The sequence below is a fragment of the Phoca vitulina genome, unplaced genomic scaffold, assembly GCF_004348235.1.
Source record: "Phoca vitulina isolate PV1807 unplaced genomic scaffold, GSC_HSeal_1.0 scaffold32, whole genome shotgun sequence".
NCBI classification, from domain to species: Eukaryota; Metazoa; Chordata; class Mammalia; order Carnivora; family Phocidae; genus Phoca; species Phoca vitulina.
Window position 1 is genome coordinate 16,740,370 of NW_022589735.1, and position 26,479 is coordinate 16,766,848.

The 26,479-nt window shown below is 37.4% G+C and overlaps 1 pseudogene; it reads right to left on the reverse strand.

The window, feature by feature from the left end:
- Positions 1 to 10,555: 10,555 nt before the first annotated feature.
- On the reverse strand, positions 10,556 to 11,117 carry LOC116645297 (annotated as a pseudogene).
- Positions 11,118 to 26,479: the final 15,362 nt, after the last annotated feature.

A 26,479-nucleotide genomic window follows, 5' to 3' on the forward strand; every position in this document is an offset into this window, starting at 1 on the left:
CAAATATTGCCTGTCTCCACATGCTGTGTAACTTCCTGTAAATGCATAACTAACCAAGGACAAATACTACTCTTTTTTTTTGAGAGTTTCCTCTGATAAATTGTTCCCCCCACCATGGTCATTTGCTTCTAATTCTGCTTCTAACTCTGTCATACTTCTTCTAACTCTGTTATGCAAGGGGGGGAATATTGGGAAAAGATTATTTCTCTGTTTGGCAAAGTAAGATGACCTACATTTATAATAGTTTATTTTATCTAAATAATTATCTTGTTAAGACATATTGAGCATGTTTAGGGTCTTAGATTTATTTGGGGATGTAATGGTGTGCATGAGCCTTTGGAAAGCTGCTGGAGGAATAGATTCTAGCCTGTTGTCTGTTTAATGTATTAAGATCATAAAAGTACCCCTTTAAAAATTTGTTATTCAGAGTAGTAAGTGGTTCCAGTGTCAGCTCTTATTTTCAAGGTGAGAACTCAAGATCCTTCTTGTCTGTCTGTTCTATCAATTACTGAATGAGATGTATCTTTTTATTGTTTTTGTATCTGTGTATTTTTTGTAGCTTTTTCAGTTTTTCCTTTATATATTTTGAAACCATGTTATTCAATGGGAAGAATTTTAAATTATGATATCATTACTGTGAGTTGAATCTTTTTATTTCAAACAAATTTTATTGCCTTAAAGTATATTTGCTTGAAATTAATAACTTTGGTAAGTATTTGCATAGCATATTTTACTCTATCATTTTAGTTTCAATTTTTCTCTATGCTGTACATGTATCAGAAAGCATTTTTATACACTCTGACAATCTTTGATTTTTTTTTTTTAATCGGGATACCAACTGAATCTACATTTAATTCAATTACTGATATATTTGAAATAAATTCTATCACCACACCTCCTCTCCTCCAACTTTATTGTTCTGCCTGAAGGGTAGAGCCTCTTAGATTTAAACTTCTCTGGTGTGTATCAAATACTGGTCCTCTGTGTCAATTAAACTATAGAAGATGTATATAGAGTCCTTGAGAAGCCCCCTTCATTTAGATCAATGCAGGAGGAAGATTTCTCTTTCTGCCTCCATGGGTTAGTTCTAGCTCACTGACAAGGTTCTCCAAGGAAATCCTCTCTGACTATTTAGTCCTCACTTTCTTTTTCTTTTTTTCTTTCTTTCTTTCTTTCCTTCTCTTCTCTCTCTTTCTTTCTTTCCTTCTCTTCTCTCTCTTTCTTTCTTTCTCTCTCTCTCTCTCTTCCTCTCCCTTTCTTTCTCTTTCTTTCTTTCTTTCTTTCTTTCTTTCTTTCTTTCTTTCTGTGAAGTGGCTGACCTTGTAGGATCCAAGAAATACATTTCTCATGCTCTGGCTCTAGCATTGTTGAATTAATAACTCACTGAACAATATATGGGTACTTGGCACTGTTGTTCTCAGCCTTTGGGGCCTTAGCCAAATCCAAGGTAGAAAGATTACTATTTTATTTTATTAATTTTTTATTGAAGTACCCTTAATATACACTGTCATATTAGTTTCAGTTGTACAACGTGGTGATTCAACATTTAGATGCATTGTCAAATGATCACCATAATAAGTCTAGTTATGAAACATTGTCATTTTAAACTCCTATTGCATTAGTTACTTAAGGATGTGCTGCATCCCTAGACTTTTTTTTATAGGACTGTACTTTTATTTTTTATTTATTTATTTATTTTTTTTAAAGATTTTATTTATTTATTTGACAGAGAGAGACAGCGAGAGCAGGAACACAAGCAGGGGGAGTGGGAGAGGGAGAAGCAGGCTTCCCGCGGAGCAGGGAGCCCGATATGGGACTCGATCCCAGGACCCTGGGATCATGACCTGAGCCAAAGGCAGACGCTTAACGACTGAGCCACCCAGGCGCCCCTATAGGACTGTACTTTTAAACTTAAGAATTGGTAAAAGCTTTTTGTATTTCCTTTAATATTACTTGCCTAGATTGAATTGCAGGAGTTTCCCTTTTTTGATAGAGATTGTAGCATATTTTGTAAAAAGCATGTCAGAACAGTTCAAGTATGATTCAACCGAAATTAAAAACCTAGAGGTCAAGGCCAGCCTAAAGATTGTTAATGAAGTGAGTTTTAGATTTGTCGAAGTTCAGCTAAAATTCGTAACTGCAGTTTGAAAGAGGCTGTTGGCAGTAAAACTCACTCCTTAAGTCCAGCAACAGAAAAGATTATTTTCCTTACAAATTAACTATTCCTTGCCAAAGGCCAAGTAAATTGATCTAATGAGAATTTGAAACTTGTGATTGCTGTCTTATCTCTTGTATACCAGGATAAGAACATTTATTTTTTTTTAAGATTTTATTTATTTATTTGAGCGAGAGAGAATGAGAGAGAGGGGGAAGGGTCTGAGGGAGAAACAGACTCCCTGCCGAGCAGGGAGCCCGATGCGGGATTCGATCCAGGGACTCCAGGATCATGACCTGAGCCGAAGGCAGTCGCTTAACCAACTGAGCCACCCAGGCGCCTGGATAAGAACATATTTTTATACAACATTCAAACCACTAGACGGCAGCCTATATTGTAATCGGCTTGTGCACAGGAGATGTCTTTCTTTTTCACATTGTGTCTTTCTCTGTTGCTTACATATATATGTATACATATATATATATAATAAATTAAATATATTCGAAATAGAATATATTTGAAATATATATATTTGAAATAGAAAAACTGCTTTTTCTCTCTCCTTTAGGATGTTTTTGACTGATTTGTAGAAGGTTGTGGGAAAATTACTAATCACATTAATATTTAAATTCATAGGTAGAGATAAAGTCGGTGATTAGTAAAGATAAACTGAAAAGTCTCTCTTAATTTTGTAATGGAGCCAATGGATGGTGCGATTTTTATCGGGGATGATGTTAATGGATAATGAAAAGCAAATCTGAGCCTCTTTGCTTTTTTTACTTAAGTTCTACTGGCATCTGCAAAATCGTTGTGCATTTCGCTGATGTTCAGTAAGCATCAGTTGAATTGGAACCAGACAGCAGAAGAATGGTTTTGACATGATCACTGGTGTATCTGAATGATCATGGTAGCCTACTGGTATTGGCCAACCTCCTTTCATCTCCTGCTCCCCAAAGCAGATCAGCTTTGGAAACAGCTTAATATGTGTAAGCTAAAGTAGTTTTGCTTTGCCGGCCAAACTTACATTGATCCTATACATTGCCTCCATTTCCAGCCATCCTTGTCACGGTTAATGGCCTCTGAGAGCCCTGGGGAATGTGGACACAAAAACTTTTTCAACCTTGAAAATTATTAGCTGGACACTTGGAAGGCAAATTGTGAGCTAGATATTGGGATTTATGGATTTTTCTCCCTCCCATTATATATCAGGTTGGCTGGAGAGCAAGAAAAAGCACTTCTCAAATTCACGCCCAGGCACTCAGAGTGTGTGGCAGGGAGAAGAAAGAGGCAGGCTCTCTGCAACAAAACTTGAGGTAAATATAACATTTGTTATTTTTATCTCCACAACACAGATGAATGAAGTGAGGCGTAAGGACTTTGAAGCATTTTATTTTTAAAGATCACATGGAAAGATACTATTCTTTGTACAAGTTTCCTAACGTTATTATTATACAACACTAGGTTGTAGATCTTTAGAAACTGCCAGAGGAAATGGCAGTAAACCTTCTTTTCAAATACATGTTTCCAGGAAGTATCTTAGAGTGATTAGCATTCAGAAAGAACCATATAATTAATTTATAAAGGTTCTGTAAGATCACCAGCTGCCCTAATTCCTTATTCAACGGATAAGGAAATTGCTATTCCACATAACTAGAGGATTTGCTCAAGGTTACACAACTAATTTGGAAGGCATTCTGATTCCCAGGGTTTTCCTTTTTTATTACACCTGCCACTTTGGGGGCTGGAGTTTTTTTCCTTCTGCCACCATGTGCCAATTCTTAGCAATGCATATCTGAGTCTCTTGACACTAGAAAGAGCTTAAGATCTGTGCCCAAACTAGTCCTGTGTTTGAATTTCAGCTTGTGCATTTACCGTCTGTGGCTCCTTAACTGACCAAGTTTCTTCTGAATCTCCAGTTCAGATTACCAACCTGCAAAACAGATAGAGCAACACGAAAGTTGGATGGCTGCTATTGTATGAGCCAATGATTATGTAAGCAACTATATAATAGGCACATAATACATACTACAGGTTTTCATCCATATGTATTTATATTCTTTATATTTTTGTGTTATACCTCAAGCAAGCTATCTTGCCAGAAACATGAGTGACATAAGGCAGAGAAGCTTTTTATTGGTTTTTCCGTGAACTGTATCAGAAAGTCATTGTAAATTTTAATGAAGCAAGTATGGGTGTAGAGTGTAAGGTTGAAGAGTCAGATTGACAGAAGAGACATAGCTGTGGAGAAATTCAAAGAACAATTCCTTGTCACACAGTGCGTTATGGTCTAGGTGAGCAGTCCACTCACCGTGGGTCCCCAGCAATGCAGTTGTAAGAGTGAGGGTCCTGTGCCTAGCTCCTCCAGGTTCACCAGGGAATAAGGATACTCAGAAGATGGCCAAGGCAGAAATGAAGTTTCTTGATATTCCAACATGTAATGAAGGAAACAGGAAATATTGAAGTGCAGAGACCACACAAGCTAGCCCACAGTGCTTTTTCTTAGAAAAATGTACACTGGTCCTGTTGACAACAGCACCCTGCCAGGTGAGGGGACTGAGAGTCCTGACCTAAAGACAATCCAACAAAAACCTTCCCTGGAACTTGGAAAGGGGTGAGGCTCCCCACCCTTCACCAGAGAGGATCAGCTCCTCCTTGCTCACAGATGACAGGAAAGACTCCTGGATAACTCTGCTCCAAAGGTACAGAGGCTCTAGATTTGCTGTGTGTGTGTGTGTGTGTGTTCATGTGTTGGGACAGAAAGGGACCAGTGAAGAGTATGGAACAAAACAATAGTGTTACTTCAAAAATAGAATAGCCTGCATCTGCTATATTTGCTTCCAACATAGTACTTGGCTCTGGTGTTATTAAATTTAGATATATGTGTGTGTGTGTGCACATAAATATGTATACTATATGTTTATATATGCATAAAATATGTGTATGTACATACCTATGTATGTGTGTATAAATATGTATAAGATATATAAAACTGCATGTGTATAAATATGTATAAAATATATATAAACTCCATTTTATACTTAAATAAAATGTAATATATATACTCCATTGAAACAAAGGCAGAAGAATTTTTAAGTCCTGGGTTGAGCTAGTGAAAAAAGAATTTTTAAGTCCTGGATTGAGCTACTGAAGGACTTTATCAGGTTGGTTAAAGTAATTAGACCGTCTGTGCTTGCCAATGGCACTTGTAAAAGTTAGGACCCTATCCCCTCATGGAGATTGAAGACAGGGGTTCTATCTTTTTGGATGACTACGTTTCAAAGGGATGGCTTCCAGGTTCCAGAGAAAGGGAGTCCTGAGTAAAAATAAGCTGGGAGAAGATTTTGATCTCAAAGGACAGAGAAAAAAAATTCTAATTGTAAGTTTTCTAAAATAAATCCTCTAAAAAATAGAGGCCAGTGCTTTTAGTTATAGAAGGAACCAATCTAAAGTTTAAGCTGAGGGGAACATTAAAGCCATCTTGGTCGATATATATATATATATATATATATATAAAATAAGATTGGTTAACTTCAAAGTGAATTGGTTAACTTCAAACATGAGTCGAATGCAGTGAAAATTCTAATTTCTGTAATAAGCTGTAAACATTTACATTTATTTCTATTATCTTGCTTTCAAGAAAGATTTAGTTTTGCTTATCATCTAAAAAGAAGAAAGGAGGAAGACCAATCAAGCTTGCATTCAAGGGAAGCACAAAGACTGAGTTGATTAATGGCGGTACAACATTCAACTTCTTAAACAGCACTGAATCCTTCCCCTTTCAAGCTCAGGTACTTAGAAGCCTCATGCATCATTAATTTTGGACAATACACCATGAATCATGCAAAAACAATGGAATTAACAAACACTTTGTCAGGATTTTTGCAACCAGAACTAGAAATAATGCAGGCAGTCAAAATAATAATAAATAGGTAGTCACAAGAAGAAAAAAAAATAATTAAGAGCTAACTAAAATAAAGCCCAGTTTAGCAAGAAAAATAAGGCCTATATTTTAAAACGTTGAAGCAGAAGTTAAAGATTCTGAAACAAATAAGATTGTCTCGTTTTTACCTTTTAGTTTAGGCTGTCATACTCCCAATGTCTTTTTGCATTTAATATAGCGCTCTCTGTACTTTCTCAATATTTGTGAAAAGAAAGAAAAATTGTAAGAAAGAAGGAGAGAAGAAAGAAGGTTTGGGGAAATACAACAATCTCTACACCAGTGTAGGAGAGAGAAAGAACGCATCTTATGTTAGAGTAGGCATTAGCAGATCTACATGGATGCAGGTAGCAGGAAATAGACAACCAAATCTGGCCAGGATTTCACACAGACTGGTACAGTAACGTAGAACAGAATTTAGATTTATCTCCTCGAGATACAAGGAGACTCATTTTGTGATTGTCTCCTGTGTATCTTGTGAGAGACTTGGTGCATCTCGGAGAGGTGGTTTACAGTTCTAGGAGCCAGCAGGCTCTGGATCTTGTGCTACAAATCAGAAGGTTGGGCCTCTAAAGTTTACAAGAGGACCCGTTAGGGTAAGGGGGTGGGGAACCAATTACCTGCTTCCTCTTTATTAAGCAAAGAAAACATTGTCTCTGTTTGCTAAGGAGTTGAAGGCAGATCATTTCTTTAAGAAGGAGGGAGGGAAAAGGGGTGGGACGGTAGATGGGGGGAGGAGGGAAACTGAATGGAGAGAAGTGTCCTCAGATCAATAAGTTAAATCATGTCACGCAGGAAAATGCACACCCTTTCCTTAGTCTGGGTCAGGGGACTTTTCCAAGAGAAACAGGCTTCTATTTCTTGACTCCTATGAAAAGACAAAGACCAAGTACCCAGATTCAGGAAGATGTTCCCTTACCTTCTGGTCCAAACCTGACAGAAGGGGCTAGAGTTTATGAATAGGTTGCCTGGGATGTTGTTGATGTTCTGTTGAGACCAATTCTTTCTCAGGCAAGCACTGGGGGCCGTAGCGCCACAAAGTTTCTGCCCCTGCTTTTTAGGGCGCCTGGGTGGCTCAGTCGGTTAAGCGTGTGCCGTCGGCTCAGGTCATGATCTCGGAGTCCCAGGATCAAGTCCTGCGTCGGCAGGCTTCCTGCTCAGCCCAGAGTCTTCTTCTCCCTCTGACCCTCCCCCTCTCATGCTCTTTCTCTCTCTCAAATAAATAAATAAAATCTTAAAAAAAAAAAAAAAGAACCAGCTTCCTTCTCCATTGCTCTTGTATTCCGCATCCACTGCTTATTCCCTCTCTCCCCCATCACTGAGTGAGTCTTTCTATAAAGTGGCCTTAATTCTAATCTCACGTGCAGGACAGTAAAGAAGTAAATGGCTGGAATCTGCCAGTGGGACATTCAGAGGGGGCTTGTTTTACTGCGCGCCCTTAAATGGGGAGCGTGGGCTGTGCTGGTCCTTCAGTGGTTTGTGATCTCCTAACTGAGATGAGGTATAGAAGGAATGAACGCCTTTTCTCCATCTGACAGGGGTGAGAGAGGGAACACGCTCAAATTTCCAGCATCATTTCAAATTTGATGGTAACAATTATGGTCATTTATTTTAATTTACTAAAAAAACCTTTTTTTTTTTTTTTAATCCTCAAACACCTCATTGTCCAGAAAGATAAATTTTCAGAACCTGAAAATGTGGTCATCCATGTGTTTGTGATATTATTTTCTGGGTGGTTGTAGAAATCCAAGGAATTGCTTCTGCAGATACACCAATATGACTTAGTGGAAAAAAGTTTTTGCCTGGTATCAAAACAAGAAATATTTGTCATTTACTGTATTACATGCTTTTCTCCAATGAACCAGTTTTTGTGCTATGTTTCCTCTAGAGGGACTGATGATATTTTTAAAACTGTGTATCAAATGCAGATTTACTTGACCCATTCAGAGACCTTGTTTCATAATTTCTTTATCACTAATAAACTCATCTTCTATTGAAAATGAAGTCTTAGTTATGAAATATAAGTACTCTGCTTTTAGAAACCCTGTTTCCTTTGCTACTGAGAGCAAGAAATTCTATTCATTTTAATCTGTCATAATCACCTCTTCCTTGAAATTTCTCAGTTTGGTAGGCTGCCAATGTAATTCACCAATGTGGCTGTATTATAGGTATATTTTATTTCATAATCCTCCAAACAATTTAAAAACTAGGCCAATTTTTGAAGTAAAATAAATCCCCAAATTCAAGCACAAGTGAAGCTTTTCAATCAGTCCCAGTAATCTTTTCCTTGTCCTTTTAGTCAGGTGATTAAGAAAATATTTCTTTACTGTATACAGTGTCCCTTCAAACAAGCTTCTTACATTTGCACACGACTGTCAAGTTGGGTTCATTCAGTGCCCATTAAACTCAGTGTGCTTGTTTCCCTTACTAATAAGAGAGCTCTGATTACATATTTCCTTTTTTTTTTTTTTTTTTAAGATTTAAGATAGCAGGAAGGGAAAAATGAAGGGGGGGAAATCAGAGCAGGAGACGAACCATGAGAGACTATGGACTCTGAGAAACAAACTGAGGGTTCTAGACGGGAGGGGGGTGGGAGGATGGGTTAGCCTGGTGATGGGTATTAAAGAGGGCACGTACTGCATGGAGCAGTGGGTGTTATACACAAACAATGAATCATGGAACACTACATCAAAAACTAAGATGTAATGTATGGTGATTAACATAACATAATAAAGAAAACTAAAAAAAAAGATTTTATTTATCTGTTTGTCAGAGAGAGAGAGAGAGAGCAAGAGCAGGGGGGAGGGGCAGAGGGAGAAGCAGACTCCCCACTGAGCAGGGAGCCCGACGTGGGCCTTGATCCCAGGATCCTGGGATCATGACCTGAGCCAAAGGCAGACGCCCAACAGACTGAGCCACCCAGGTGCCCCTGATTTCATATTTCTACCAGAATTTTTAGAAAGCTGTGTTGCCAGAATCTTAGAGAGAAATGATTCAGGCTTAGTGCAATCAGCAGTAAGAAATTTTATCTATTAGCTAAATTGGAAGGAAATCAGAAATTCTAGGACTACTTATGTTTTCTAAAATGGCTTCTGCCTGCTACTGAAATGAAAGAGAAAAGGAGCAGGTCTTTGAAATGCCAATTTTCGGGAATTTGTTTCAGGAAACAGAGAGACCTTGTCTCAGAGATTAGTGTCCCATTTCTCCAGGTGACCAAGGCGGTTCAGCTTTTATGTCAGATCCTATTGACTGGGCTTCAGGTTTTACTGTTTTACTGGTACTTTGGGTATTGGTGCTTCTAAGAAAATTGATAAGCTAATAAGTGAACAAAGAATGCATATTTACAGGCTGTGAAAATTAGTCAAAATTCGCCAAATTAAGAAAAAGATCAGATATAAAATATATAATCTGGAAGACAGTAGTCTGTCTTGCCATATTTATCCAATTTTGGTGATTTATCAAGTAACAATTTTTCTTTAGGACAAATGACAGAAACAGTAAAAATCAACTGACAAAATAGAAAAAGCAATGCATTTCTGAGTTCTAGAAAAACCTTCATGCTTAATATTTTCTTTTCTATTCAGACTCCTATTAATATAATACACATCTCAATTTCTTTACTATTTTACATACACACACATGCACACACATTTGCCCCCACAAAAATACCATATATTTAAAGCAAAATAATGTCTAAGTCATAATACACAGATACACTTAAGCTAAACTGATAGCAGTTCTTGCCATTCTGTAGCCACACTGAATTTACATAATGTGTGATAAGTAGAAACCCCATGTAACTAAGAGAGACTTACCATGAACAGTTAAAGAAAGATATGGGGGCAGATTAATCATGCTGTTGTTTGTGCCTTACCTGACATGAAGGAAAGGGAAGGGAAGGAGAAGGAAAAGGAAGGAAGGAAGGAAGGAAGGAAGGAAGGAAGGAAGGAAGGAAGGAAGGAAGGAGGGAAAGAAAGAAAGAAAGAAAAAAAGAAAGAAAGAAAGAAAGAAAGAAAGAAAGAAAGAAAGAAAAAGAATCAGAGGTTTTTATTTATCTGGTAAAGGTAAATGACATAAAGGAAACCCTTGTTACCTGAGAGTAATTGTTACTTGATATAGTCACCTATAGAATCCATTGAAAATAGAAGTAAAAATTTCATTGTGACTAATGAAAAATATTTAATTTCAATTGTATGTTAACAAATAAAACAAACTCACATTGATTGTGGATATACCAAAAATGTGTCCTATTTAAAATATTTTACAATTAAAAATAGAAATACTGTATGATAAAATAATTCCACCACTGGGTATTTGCCCAAAGAAAACAAAACACTAATTCAAAAAGATATATATTCCCTAATTGTTTTTTGTGTGTGTGTGGCTCATAAATGTTTAATTACTTGATTTGAACAGAGGAATGAAAAAAAAAAAAAAAAAAACCCAGCAAGACAGGCCTGGCTTTAAGATTTTTTGTATTCAATTCGTTCTATTTTCACATCATCTCCAATTAGCTGACCCACATAAGTGACAACTGTAGAAGCCTGGGTATCCATCAACATGAATGAAGGGACAGTGTTTGTTTCCAAGGCATTATATGCTCCAGTGGCAGAACCCGGGTTAATGTGAAATTTATTTTCATGCTCAAATGCTTCAAATTTGTGTGTGTGTCCTGAGATAAGGACTGTCCACATCAAACTGCCTCTGCAACAGAGTGTGGCTGGCCCTACCTCCCCGTGGAATAACTCGATGCCCATGGATCAGACCAGTTTTGAACTGCCCAACAGTCACCACTTTCTGTTCAGGATAATTCAGCTTCTCATGCAAGTCTCCTCAGAATATGAAGTCTTGAGATGGTCATAACTCTGGGGCAAAGGTTTCCAGTACAGAGAATGTGCTGAATCTTTCCTGGTACCAGAAGTTTTTTTTTGCTTTTTGTTTTTTGTTTTTTTTAATTTAGCTGGGAAACTGTTACACTGGTGTGGGATGGTGCAGGTCTCTTAATACCAACACCAACATCCTGCCTGTCACTGGGCTCAACTCAGTCACCACAACCACCGCCACCATCTTCCTCTGTGTCCTCATTTTTACAATGGACTTTGAGTGTAATTTTGCTGACAAATTTGTAAGACAACACATTACTAATGTGGTTTACTTTTGACTTTTGCCACGGGACCTTAGAGAGTACAACTTTTGCCAAAAAAAAAAAAAAAAAAAAATCCATGTGACTAGGTGGCTTAGTTGGTTAAGCCTCTGACTCTTGGCTCAGGTCATAATTTCATGGCTTGTGGGATCAAGTCCCCAGTCAGGCTCCAGGCTTAGAGGGAATGTGCCCCTCCCCTCACTTGCTCATGCTCTCTCTTTCTCTCAAATAAGTAAATAAATCTTTTTTAAAAATTCAAGAATTTTATAAATTTTTCTAAAGGTCACTATTGATCCTTTGATATTCTAATCATTGTCTTTGGAAACACTTTTCACCATTCTTGCTAATGCCCCTTTTCAGTTAACTGGTATAATTTGGTTGGATCCTCTTTTGTGAAGAGTTTCCATACGATTCGAGTCATTCTCCAGTACTAATTTTATGTAATCTCTGAAGAGATTTGTAAATTTACTTTGGGATTACTTTGACTTTTTTTTTTTTTCAATTTTACTGGTTGATGTTTTAGAATACTCAGCTACCCATGGGACAATTTCTGACAAAGGATTCAATGAGATAAGTTACTCACTAGTGATAAACTATAGAGGGGCGTCTGAGCGTAATTTAAATATTTACACATAATGGGAAATCTCAGAACTTTAAGAAATCCAGCAGAACAAAAAACCTACTTTTTAAAGTGATGATAACCAAACAACTGTTATAAAATAGAAATTCCACCAGCAGCTGCCAAAGCAAGATTTATTTGACCTGCTTTTGCCGCTTTTCATCTGTAACTATAAGTTTAATTAGTTTATAAAGGATGATAGCTCCCATTACCACCCCAGTTTCTTTTGAGCTCTTTAGTTTTAAATTGTAATTATTTAGCAAGCCAAAATATTCATTTCAGAATGCAAAAGAGCTAGCAATGATTAATTATGTGAGGATTTTCAAAAAATTGTGTATAAAATGACAATTTTCTTTTGTTCACAAAGTTGTCATTAGCTTATAAAATATTTCATATTGTAACATTAATTAGTTAACCATGACATAGTGATTTCAAAAAGATAATTAGTTGATCAACCTTAGAAAAACTACCTGGCAATCAAAGGAAATTGTTTTATTTTAATATAAAGAGAACAGCACTCAGAAACAAATAATTTAAATATTAGCTATCTTTTAAAAGGTACTAGTGGGATATATACATTTTTGAAATGTAATTTTCAAAAAATGATGATCAATATGAGGTTCTTCTTCCAAATGATTTCTTTGTACATTTTCTTGAAAAATAAAAGTTCATTTTAACATTTTTAGGCTATAGTTATATCCAAAGTGATGAGAACTCAAAGCTCATGTGTGACTCACACCCTGAATAAAATGAAATCAAACATCATGAATTAATTATAAAGGCCACTTCCCGGTCAATACATGGAATGAATGCATTAAGAGAGACATGTCTCTCTGTCCTTTGCCTCCTAAAATGCTGGACTCATTTAGCTGGCAGGTATTGACTTGAAATTTATGGTTTTATTTTATCTTGCTTTGTTAAGAAGTATCTTTTATTCATATCTGTACTCCATTTACAACAACAATCAACAGGAGATACAATTAGGTGTTGACTTTGATGGTGCCAACCCAAACACCAAGTCAATACTAATGGCCACTGGGCTCCTTTATTAGTGGGGTTTTTAAAAAATTTAAATAGAACTGAGAGCTCTAATGACTTGCCTCCAATTTAATTTCCCTCTTTAGCCAGATCCTGTTTAAAATGCTGAAGCACAAAGATAAAATTGCTTATGTAGGACAAAAAGAAAGAAAGAAAAGCTACCCTGTGTCAACTTTAGTCACAGCAACAATAAATATCTGATCTTGAAGCTTTTCTCCATCCACATGAGGCCATTCCAGGTTATATTTTCCACAGTGTATGGACTTCAGGGATTCTTGCCCTGACATGGAAATTGTTGAGTTGCGACATTCCATTTCTCCTTCTGGTTGCCTCAGTGAGTTTGGGTTCGTTCTCTTTATTTTGTTGTCATCTTCACTGTGTTAGATACCCGGGAGGAGACTGCTGGTGGGGAGTTCTCCCCATTTCTCAGTCATTTCCCATGTCGGCTACTCCTTTGGGTACCTCCCCTTTTAAGAGTAACTGATGTGGATTAAGTTGGGAGGAAACAAAAGCCTTCAGTTTGCTTTCCTGTCCCCTCTGTGTCTCCCCTTTCTTCCAAAGCAGATGGGAGTAGTCCCATCTGACTCTCAGCCAGTCCCGTGAAAAATACAAGCAATGAGTAACAGCACTCTTTCCCGCCTCCGCAAAACATGGTTTCAGAGTCCTTCCTACCACATCACTCCAACTGATTGAAGTTGGCACATGGAAGAAAACCAATTTGCCATCACATTTCCTGAGATAACCTAGAGTCTTCTATTGGCTCTACCCAAAGTATAAATAGGGGCTATCACAAAATGGTTTGTAGTGGGCTACATCGCTTATCAGTCATTTATTTGGTATTAGGAATGCCTTTTTGTTTTTGCACAGGACTCATGTGTAATGGTGGCTGCAGTCCCAGGATGGTCCAAAAAAATCTTATGAAATCATTTATTGAATTGTACTTTTCAAACAATCGTAAGATGTCATTTGTGGTACAATTTCTACGGGAAAATACATTTTACATTTTAGTCCAGGTCCCTAGAAATAGCTCTCTGTGTATCCATTTCCCTCTTCCTTTCTTGGCTGTTTTGGTTTCTTTGAAATTTCATTTCATCCTTCATGTGCTTGGAGGCACCGGCTTTTCATATACATTTTCCCTTCTGGAATTGCAAAAGTAAAGTTTGTATGTTTATGGTTAAAAATATAGACTATTAGGCTTTTTTTTTATAGTGGAAGTGTGATAGGTATACATTTAATTTGGGGTAAAAATAGGTTAAGATGAAGGAAAAGCCCAAATAAATAGTTTCAGGTATTCGATTTAAAATATGTTTATTAAATTTTTATTGTTAATAGGATCTAGGGAATTTTCAGTCAAATAACATTGTGCTCAAGGGTTGCTTTTACCACCCTCACTAGAGTTTATGCAGGGCCAATTGCATGAGTTTAAAAAAGTACAGTGTAGGGGGCGCCTGAGTGGCTCAGTCGTTAAGCGTCTGCCTTCAGCTCAGGTCATGATCCCCGGGGTCCTGGGATGGAGTCCTGCATCGGGCTCCCTGCTCAGCGGGAAGCCTGCTTCTCTCTCTCCCACTCCCCCTGCCTGTGTTCCCTCTCTCACTGTGTCTCTCTCTGTCAAGTAAATAAATAAAATCTTAAAAAAAAAAAAAAAAGCTACAGTGTAGGGAATGTAGCCAACAGCATTGTAATAGTGTTGTATGGTGACAGATGGCAACTACTCTTGTGGTGAGCATAGTTTAACATACAGAGATGTCCAGTCACTATAGTGTCCACTTGAGATTAATGTAACATTGTGTATCAACTCTACTTTTAAAAAAAGCCAAAAAAGACTGATGGATGCCTTGAACACCTATCAATCTTGCTAACATTCTCTGGGTGGGAGCGTGAAGTTCGGAACCCAGCAGAGGTCGCACTGCTCATGGAGCTGGTACCTTTTCCTGCCCCACATCAGCCTCTTGTAAATCTTCAAACTTTCCTCTCCTAGCATTTAAGTCTCCAATCTTTCAGCAACACATATGGCTGGGAGTTGGAGGAGGAGAGGTAGAATAGGTCTCCAAGTAGAATGTCTCTGCTTTGGAAGGGCTAACATTTTATAATTGAAATGTCAGGAAGGTTTGTGTCATTTCTAGATCTGTTAGCCCTGCAGATTTTGCTAGTGACTTTGCCTCCAGTCTCAAAGGAGATGGCGGTTATCAAGCACTACCTCTTAGATATGACTTAATCTTCATCTTGAAGCATCGAGGGAGTTGTATCCACCTTCCTGCTTCAGAGGAAGTGTGCAACCTCTTCACATTCTTGGTCTACTTCCTTACGATCCTCCGTGTAGGTGCTCTCATTATCATCCCTCCTGTCTTCGGTAACTTCAATTTCTCTCTTTCCATGGGCTTCTCCCCTTCTGCTTTTCCTTATTAAGAACAACAGCAAACAACAGCAACAAAAACAAAGTCAAACTCATATTCACTCATTGTTACCCTTTTATTTATAGCCTCATTTATTTGAGTATCATGAAGTGCCCATTTAATTGCCAGCTTTGTGATGGGTGCACCTGTTAGCGCCACCTTAGCTGTCCTTCTTTGCTTGGCTCAATGTATGAGGCACCTGATCTAAGACTGTTTCATCTGAATTCCTTTATAATGCCATAAAATTGAGCTTCATATTTTAACACACGAATGATGCTTTTTTCCTGTTCGTTTCCATATATCCTCTAAACAAGTTTACTCTTTATTTCTCAGCATGTATCCTCTTCTTGTAGAGCTTGGCATTATGGAACACTCTTCTGGGTTGTTTTCTTCTTCTTCTTCTTCTTCTTTTTTTTTTTTGAATACTCTCATGTTTTTGGTATTTTTGCTATTTCTTTATTTTGATTCTCCTTAAATTAATGTCTCCCTCTGCTATTTCTTCCCCTTGAACCTAAATGTGAACATTCCTACAGACTCCACCTTTGACTCTTGCTTGTCTTGTTACACTGTTATCATTGTTTTACCGCTGTTGCTATGACATCCAAATAGATATCTCCAGGTGTGATCTTTGATTCACACCTGGTCCAGGTTCCCAGTTGTCTTTCTCAATTACTCCATTTTGATTCCTGCTCAGTTGTAGCGTCTGAATAATCCTACATCTCCATAGATTCTGGGGACAGTGAGGTCATACTAACAAGTAGTAACTCAAATGTCAATGGCTCCTATCCCCATGTGCATAACCCAGGACAGCAATGCGTCCCAAAGCCTCCCAATTGTTTCTGGGTTTCCCTGGATATCCTGCATGTGCTCAATAAGTGTCCTGTCTTGTTCTTTTTTTTTTTTTTTTTTCTGGTTCCATGACAGATGTTCAGTGTCCACAAAGCACCTTAAAGGAAGCTGCCCCTGTTAGAGATGCCCTTAGTGAGAATCACTTCCCTGCCGGGTATCGCCCTTAGCACCCATCTCTTCCATACTCTCTTCTCTTAATCTTGTCTGAGTTTTCTTCATAGCTTTTATTGCTACCAGACTTTTTATTATTTTCTTTGTGTTTGTTTTGTTGTCTAACTTTTATTAGAAAAGACTGTCTGGTTCACTCTTCTATTCCCAATGCCATCAGCAGTACCTGCCACTGGAGAGGCTTCATAAATACTTGTTGAATGAAAAATGAATGAATTAATAGAGAGCTAGGATACCAACCTAGAATGCCAAGGTGGTGCCATTTTCCCTGCTAGTTTAACTGATTTGGATACACTTTGAACTAGACTCAGAATTTGGAATGATGTCTGTTTCAAAACTCAGGATCACGTTTACTACCTGGACATCAAACCAATGCTTCCGTGCTCCATGGAACCTCATAGGTTCCACATGCCAGCCGAGGGCCAATCTTGCAAGAAGACTGTCCCAAATAGGACAGTCTCATGTCTACCATGTGAGCATAAGAAATGAAAGCCAGTGAAGAAAACTTCAATAATTTTTTAAGTATAATTAACATACAGCGTTGTGTTAGTTTCAGGTGTCCAGTATAATGATTCAACAATTCTCTACATTACTCAGTGCTCATCAAAATAGGTACACTCTGGATACCCTTTATCTATTTCTTCCATTCCGCCCCTCCCACCTCCCCTCTGGTAACGACCAGTCTATTTTCTTTACTTAAGAATGTGGGGTTTTTGTTTGTTTGTTTCTTTATTTCTTAAATTCCACGTATGAGTGAAATCATATGGTATTTATCTTGCTCTGACCAGCTTTTTTGCTTAGCATTATACCCTCTGGGTCCATCCATGTTATTGCAAATGGCAAGATTTCATTCTTTTTATGGCTAAGTAATATTCCCTTACACATATATAATATGTATGTATATATACACACCACATATTCTTTATCCATCCTTCTATCCATGGACATTTATGTTGCTTCCATATCTTGACTTATTGTAAATAATGCTGCAATAAACATAGGGGTGCATATATCTTTTTGCATTAGTGTTTTCATTTTCTTTGGTTAGATAGCCAGTAGTGGAATTACTGAATCATACTGTACTTATCTATTTAATTTTTTGAGGAACCTCTGTACTGTTTTCCACGGTGGCTGCCTCAGTTTGCATTCCCACCAACAATGCATGGGGCTTCCTTTTTCTCCACATCCTCGCCAACACTTGTTATTTCTTGTGCTTTTGATTTTAATTATTCTGGCCGGTGTGAGGTGATGCCTCATTGTGATTTTGACTTGCATTTCCCTGATGATTAGTGGTGTTGAGCACCTTTTCATGTATCTGTTGGCCATCTGTATGTCTTTGGAAAAATGTCTATTCAGGTCCTCTGCCCATTTTAATTGGATAATTTGGGGTTCTTTTGGTGTTGAGTTGTGTAAGTTCTTTATGTGTTTTGGATATTAATCCCTTATTAGATTTATCATTTGCAAATATCTTCTCCCATACAGTAGGTTAAAACTTCAATAAAAATATTTAATTGTAAATGTTATACTGAACATATGTCCAAATTAAAATGGCTGAAGTACTTATTCACACTTGGATGTATGATGTATAGTCTTTTAGCAGATTTTTCTCCTTCAGTATTATAGAAAATTTCAGTTTGGTCCTGGCAGTCACTGGCCACATCAGCCACATGTCACATTGTGGACTAATGCTGTTATTTCCAATGGTCACACCTTCCTCCACTGGTTACTTGCTGCCATCTCGAGGCAAAGTCCTCAACCTGCTCATCCTCTCTCCCATGGAAATGGAGATAAGGTTGTAAGCTGTAATCAGAATACAGAAGGATTGGGAGGAAGGGAAGGGAATTCTCGTGCCAATAAGCTAGGACAGCTCCTGAATGTGACTGTGACTACATGCAGACGTTACCAGCTGTGATTCAATGTCAGGAGGCTTCCCAGGATGCTCTTGGGCACAGGTGCTAGCCTGATGCTGCTTGACAAAATCAAGTTTACTGCTCAGGAGTATTTTAACCACCTCTATTCAAAACTGCCCCTAGGATGCTGAGAACAGTTTCTTTGGCACTTCCATTGAAAGGCTTACATCTTTATTTTTCGTTTTTGACATTGAATGATTTGCAGTTAGAATATCCACTCTCCTTAGTTAAAATACCCCTGTAGGGATGTGGTCTGGTCTTATGCTATCAGTGTAGTAATTTGGTATCAGAACATCTACTGTAGCCTGAATTATTCAGCCTTAAGTACAATCATGTTTGAGGTAGTACCAGGGCAGAACAATGTACTCTTGAGTAGAACATCAAGCCAGCAGGCCTTTCCTCTGGTCTTTTGTGTCTCTGCTCCTGATTCCCTATAAGTAACTTCTTGATCAAGAATCTATACATACAACCCCCTGAAAAGAAGCAGTAATGTACAGATACCGGGAGGAAAGTAGCCATATAAGAAATGTTTCAAGGATATATGGTCCAGATAGTGTTGCAGATCTGCTCACCCTCCCGACAAACTGTTTTATTACTTTATTTTTTCCCAAACAAAGGATAATTCAAGTCTTCACTTCTTGCAAAGACAAGAGTGGTACTTAGAATTCTGAATTGACATGTTTTTTAACATGTGACATTGACGTTCCCCACTGGAAAGAGAAAATAGATGTTTCTCTACTATACACGATTATGGCTTAAGTAAGGTAAAAATTAATTACCATTTTCATATAACTATGTTTATGTTCTGTATTCTTGATTTGCAAATTATGAGTGAGAAATATGACCCTCAAGGTGCTCTAGGGGACACTACAAAGATATTGTTTCAAGTTTCAATTAATCTAAGAAAATTATGCCACCTAGGCAATTTTTTGTGTATATATATGTGTGTGTGTGTGTGTGTGTGTGTGTGTGTGTGTGTGTGTACACACTTCCTAGAGACTTCCAGTCATTTTTAGCAAAGTTCTATTACAAAATTTGGATTTTTAGCTTAGTTTCAGAGTCTTGATAATTTAGAAGTTACTACTAAGGAGAAGCAAGCATTTACAAAGTAACACCAATTATATTTTGCAGAGTAATACTAATCTAGAAGGTAAGAAATTAGTGTCAGAGAATATAATTTTGAGCAGGCTTTGTAAGTAAAGAGGACACCTTGCTGACTTTTTACATTGCACTGATTTAATGTCAGGATGTAAAACAAGGAATATTTTAGATCTAAAATTCTGATATTCGCTTCTTACTTCCATCTTCGACCTCACAGACACTTTGCCAATACATTGAATAAATGCTTGTGAAAACTTTTTAAAGAACTTCTGGCACATTCAGAGAGATGAAATGTAAACTTGTAAAAGATGACTTTGCTGGGAGCAGAGGTGGGGTCACAGTTAACACATCTTGGAACATGTGCTGACAGCATTGAGTGGCTTGCTCATCTGCAAGTCTTTCATTAAAAAACAGCAACAACAACAACAAAAAACTTGTCAGTATTTCATTGCCAAGTTGAAAGTTTAATGCATTGGGGTTTTTTTATAATGGTTTTTTAATTAGGTCCTTAAAGAAAATTTGGCCCTCAGAGTTCATGGAAGCATTTAATTAATTTTTGTGGGGAGTCTCTGACATAAGTGAAAATGGATGAAAATGATTATTGCCATATCACTGTTTTGAAGAATGGCTCTTAATTATGTTATCAGATTGAAAATAAATATTAAAAATGCCCCAGCTGCTTATTTTTCTACCTCTTGCTTATGAGACACAACTGTATGATATAGGACAAGTAACTTGCCTAAAGGAACTTACTGAACAAAAAGTTAAAGGAAAATGGTTTTAGAAGGCCAGACTACAGATTCTTCTCAAAAGGAGCATTTAGCCAGTGGCTTGAGGTTTCATTGTAAAGGCCAAAAATGTGGGCCAGGCAAGGAAGCTGGAATTCTGTGACTTGGGTTCATGGAGAGTAAGCTTACTGTCATTAAAATTTCCTGGAAATTGAAATACCATATGTTTTCCAAAGTTAAGAAAAAAAAGAAATATATATATATATATGTATTGGCCTCAAAATGGACTCTCAGAAAGGAATTTTTGCAGTTTGGCTCTAACAGAAGTATTTTAAATAAGACTTTCAGGGAAATAACACCATGCTCTAACCACAGCCCCAAAGTATGCTAGGTTTGATTTCCCCTGGAGATCATGGAAAATAATGAATGGAAATATTTATGAAATGGAAATTGGTATTGAATAATTTGTTTTGTTTTTCTTTTTCAAGTGAAGGGACAATAATTTACTAAGTTCATAATCACAAAGTAACTTGATTTAGGTACAATGACATAGTAGAAAATTTGATTATTTTCTTTCTTTCCGTCCTTACTATTCCTGATTAGAAAAGTATTTTGTTCTCATTTATGGTGAATTAAGAAAATACATAAAGGAACAAAGCAGAACATTCTAATCATTCACAGTCTTTTCTCCAAAGCAGTAAACATTTTGATCTCTCTTCTTACAGTTTTTTGTTCAAGGAATTTTCTTGAGGGAGTTACATTTTAGCAACTATTCATTCCGTTGTTGGGTGAACAGCTGGGCACTAGAAAAGAAGAATTGCCCCTAATTTTAAATGTAATTTATGGTCTCTCTTGCCCCCAGGTCACTGTTTCTTTTTGCTTAAAGATTTTAAAGGCTGGCTTATTTTCCTTTTCTCCAGCACTCTTCTTGATGATTAAATATTCGTATGTTTTATCCGTTCAAACCTCCTTTCTGTCACTGGTCTAGTCCTGCCCTCTCCATTAGCCCCTTGTCCAGTGGTTTACCCTCCAGATCTTGTCAGTTTCCAGCACCACACTTCTGACCACACCTTCTCTCTTTTCCACTCACACCCTCTACTTCCTGCATCTGTGTAATGCTTTAACCCTATCAGCATCTTCAGTCCAATGAGCTTACTAATTTTTCATTATCCCTTTTATACCCAGGTGCTGCCTTTACCCCTCAATCGGATGTCCTTACATTTCATGGTCCTTCATTTGAGTCACCTCTTGGCATACATCCTCAACTCCTTTGTCCTTCTACTGCTTTATCATAATTACTTGGTAAAACCACAGTTGCAGTTAAATCAGACTCTCTCACAACACATAGTGTGAGTATGAGAAAAATACATAGTTGGACAGAGAGACCTAACTTTCAATTCATGGTCACTCATCTCATCCTGGCCTTTAACATGATCGAGACGGCCTTACAGTTTCCCTCAGCTTGACTAAACTCTTGACAGGTTTCTTTGTCACTATAGGTCCCTGACCTCCCTTTTCTAAGAAAGCATTTGCCTTAGAAAACTTTCAACTGTAGATTCTTTCTCTGCACCTATTAGACGTAAATCTCCCAGCCTCCTGCCAGTTATACAACCTAGAAATGTCTTTCTTAGGGACCTGGGAGCCCTCCCTTTGAAAGGTAATCCTCAGGAAAGGTGGGGTCCTGTCTTCTAGTCTCTGTAGGAGGATAGAAGCCTAACTTTGAGAAGCACCAGTTAGCAAACACAGAGGGTCTCATCACATTGACCACCTCCTGCTTCCTCCTCCCCACAAAAATATCTGCTCTTCCATTCTTACACTTAGCTACCTATTTCACAGAGGAAATGGAAGAAATCAAAAGTGAACTTCCACCAGCTCCGAGTATCCCTTCTGCACCAGTTTATGTTTACTTAGCCTTTCCTCTTGAGCCATGAGTGAGCTCTTGCACTAACTCCCCACACTGTCACATTCTCTCTCTCCAGCTCAAGGACATTGTTCTTGCAATCTCCCCTCCTGTCTCTTGCATCATCATTTTCCCCATCTCTCCAACCACTTTATCATCACCCCACAAATATGCTCCGTATGGTCTCATCACAAAAACCAATAAAACTAAGACATACAAAAATCATTGTTTTATCACTTTCTTCTCACTCCAGCCACAACTCAGTGTATCTCTTTTTCATAGTAAGGGGAAAAATAATTATCTGCAAATTAAAAAAAAAAAAAAAAAAAAGGCTCTCCAATTTCTAGTCTCTTTTTCTCTCTCAATCTTGCTTATATAATTATTCTCATTTGAACTCAAACTTTATATTATTAAATCCAAGGGACAATTCTCAGGCTTCAACTTACCTATCCATAGCATCGTGATCACTACTTTCTCCTTGAAAGAGTTTCTTGTCTTAGAGGATTCCATACTCTCTGTTTCTCTTCTTATCTCTCTGGACTTTATTTTACTATCTCCTTTATTCTTTCTTACCTCCCTAGACTCCTAATGTTGGAGCATCCCAGGACACAGTCCCTTTTTTTTCCCTTTATTTTTCTTTACACATTCACTTCTTTGGGAATATCATAAAGCCTTTAGGCTTTTAATATCCATCCACAAGCTAATTGATCCAACATGTATTTCCACAGTCCACCTCCCTGCTCAACTCTAGACATATATCCAACCGGCTTCCCAAATATCTCCTACTGGGTGTCTCCTGGGCATCTCAGACTTGACACTTGAAAAATTGAGGTCATAATCTTTCCTCCTCTAGCACCACCCATGAAACCCTAGTCTTCCATCCAGGGCAACTACGTCTTCCATGTGCATTGGCTAAAACTTTTGGAGGCATCCTTTTCTCTTAGTTTGCCATAACCATGTTCTGTCAGCAAAATCTGTAACTCTGCCTTAAAATATATTCCAAATCTAACCATGTCTGCCAACTTCTATAACTAATGTGTTGGCCCAAGCTACTACTGTCTCTTCTATCTATTTTATGGCAACAGTCCCCAGCTGTTTTTGTTCTTTTCTCTTTTGCCTGCCTTTGGTCTCTTTCTCAGAGAGCCACCCGAGTCATAGTGTTTAAAAAGTAAGATTATATGACTTAAGATCATGACAGTTGAGTCCAACGACAGCTTCCTAGATCATGAGACTAATATCCTTACAAACCAACCACACAGAAGCTCCACACAATGCAATTGATTTCGACCCTATCTTCTCAATTGCTTACTCTTCACCACCTACGCCAGCCTCCTTGTGATGCCTCAGTCATTTCAATCAGATTCTCAGCCCGAGCTTTTGATACCTATCCTCCCTGCCCTTGCCTGAAACATTCTTTTCCCAGACATTCATGTGAATTTCTCCTTTACTTCCTTCAGGTCTTTACTCAGCTGTCACCATCTGAGGGAAACCAGACACTAGCCACTCCATCACGAACTGCACATAAATGAACTTTGTATTCCTCCTGTTGCTTTTTCTTCAGAGCACTCATCACCTTCTAACATAGATGTTTATTTTTTTACCTTACTTATTGTGTTCTTACCTAGTAAAGAGTGAGCTTTCTGAGGATGGGGATTTGTTTTGTTCTGTTTTCAGTTGTAATTCCAGTAGCTAGAACAGTGAGTATTTCAATAGATAATCTTTCCATATTTGTTGGAGGAATGATGGAAAGACACCACCAAAGTTATAGCAGAATATAATCTGACCTGGTTCTTAATCAAACATTAATTCTCTTAGAGGAGTTTCTGATACAGTATAATAAGAAAGGAAATAAATAGGAAATTCAAAACACTCTACGTAGACAGAGTGAAAACTGAGCCATTCTTGGAATTCAAACTGGGGAGTCTCCTAATGAAGATATTTGACCCAGAGCTGGGCCAAAATAATAGCACTAAAAATCTATCATGTGTGAATCAAGTGATGCAAAATTACTTATTGTAATATATCCCCTTGTATCCATTCCCAGGAAAATGTAGCCAAGGAAGTGTCTTTTCATGTAGGTGGGTAAGAATTCCAATCTCAAATAAAAAAATGACTATTTTAATATTCACTCTATTTCATTGCTTGCGATGTATGGCACATGTCTGAGTGACTTATAGAATGCTTTGCACAGAACAGCTGATCATCATGTAGAGCTTACACTGCAATCAAGATCTTAGGGGACTGCATGGACACTTTAAGGAAACAATAGGGGAAAGCTGGACTCAGTACACGGTTTAAGTTGATACAAAAGGTCTGTCTGATTAATGAATTAGTAGGAATCAGAACCTTGGAACAAAAGCAACACAGAAGATCAAGACCAGTTAGAAAATACGTGCCAAAGGAGATTTCAAAATTATATTTATCAAATAAAAAGTCTTTATCAAATAAAGTCTTTATCAAATAAAAAGTCAATGTTCAGACCAGAAATTCCAAGAAAAGTTTAGCTGGAAGAAAAAGTTTCCATATTATAATTACATGTGGAAAATGTATTTTGATGATTAACATACTGTGAGACACCTAAAGAATCTGCAGTGTCTGCACGGAACTTTCTGGTTTTTTACAATTGAAGTAAGATATAGACAAATTGGAAGGAGGAACACATAATCAAAGCCAAGAAGTAAAGGATAGCATTATATAAATGTAATAATTGTCTCAAAGAAGAAAGCCAAAATTAAGCTAAGTTTTCAGAAAATTATATAAGGAAAATTTAATGAGTTTTAAAGACCTGCTTGGAAAAAAACAAACAATGTATATTTGGTCACGGGCTTACAAAAAAATTGAACATTCGGCAATGACACACAGAGAGAAAAATAAGTCAAATCTGCATTATTAGGGATAGTGATTTTAAACCGCAAAATATAAAATGACCACAGTTAAACTGATCTGAAGTCTAAGATAAGTGGGAGAAGGTATAATTTTAGTTTTGGGGAAGAGTTACTGAAATGAGTTTGGGAGAAATTTTTGCCTAAGTTCAAACTTCTAACTCTGGGCCGACTTAGAAGAAAAAAACTTTATAAAGTGAATAACACCATTTGAGCTTCTCCTCCTTGTGTTTACTTCCCAAGCCTTCCAGTCTTAAGTGAATAACATATAAATCTAAGATGTCTTAATATCTAGAATCATCCTGTCAAAATTCTTAATATTGTTTCTTTCTAGGAAAGTATCTTTTCCATCATGGTCTTTAACTCCCCAAATCATCCCGGCAGTAGTTCCAAACTATATTTATCCTCCTCATTTACTTCATTTTCACCCTGAGAGATTTCCCTTCTGTATGAGCCTGAAGACCTGGAGCCCTGGGGAAGCAGCCCTCCACAGTGGTGCTTTGTAGAAGCCGCAGGTTATGGTGGTGAGGACAGTGGTTATGAATACATACCAGGACCCTCCCTGGATGTGCAGTCATCTCTCCCAGACTCTATAAATTAAAGGATTCATGTATTTTCCTGGGAAAGATTTAGGAAATGGAGACTAGAGCATGTGAAAGATGCTTTCTGCCTCTATGCAATAGGAGTGTTGGAATTGGTATTAATTAGAGTTGCCAGACAACTGAGATGGGATTAGTATGCTGCCCCAACTGAAAAGCCATTGATACCACTGAAATTTGTAGTGGCCGAATATTTGCCATATCTTTCTTCCTCTTCCAGAGTTTTAGAATATTCAACTAAAGGATGAGATTAATTGCCATTTGTTCTCCAGACTTCTTAAGTTTTCTACCCAGACAGAAAAAAAAAAAAAAATAAAGGCATATTCTAGCTTAATTTAGATTACATGTGTTATTTCAACAAGATTTCAGATTTTGTAATGTGGTGCTCGAAATTTGCCTGTCGGGCGATTGAAAGGCAGAGAACTTCCTGGTTAATCATGTGAGTGACTCAAGTCACTTAGCTTCTTAGTGAAAATTTGTTTTGTAAAGTTTTAGATCATTCTACTAAAGCTGTAAACTTAGAGAATGTTTTAGCCATCGTTTAAGGCAACTTTATTATTTTCTTGTTCTGAAGAAAATTATTCAGAATGAAAAATAGCTCTTATTACCTAGATACATGTAGTTACTATTACAAAAGATATACTGTCTTTCTATCTAAATACTGGTGTGTGTTTTAGCTCAATGTTTAAAAGAATTCTAGGACTGTCATTGCTGTCCTGAGATGGTACACAAATGCAAACTCAGTTGTTTTTTCTAATTTACTGAATGCTATTAGTCATTGTCACTTAGTTAAAGCCCTTTTATGAAATTAGGTGTCTTACTCTGCTTATGTGTGCTCTTCTAAAGTACACATTTCTGATGCTAATAAAAACTATAAACCTGTTAGGAAGAATGTTGGCTAGTGAATTGAAGAATTCAAGGGTGTAAATCCTAATTTAGTTAGCAGCCGCTCTTGAAGTGATTAATTGTTGTTATGGATGTGTCTCATCATCTAAATGAAGGGTTAAGCTAAAAGAAAAGTGTAAGAAACTTCGTCTGCTGATGGTTTCTCTTCATT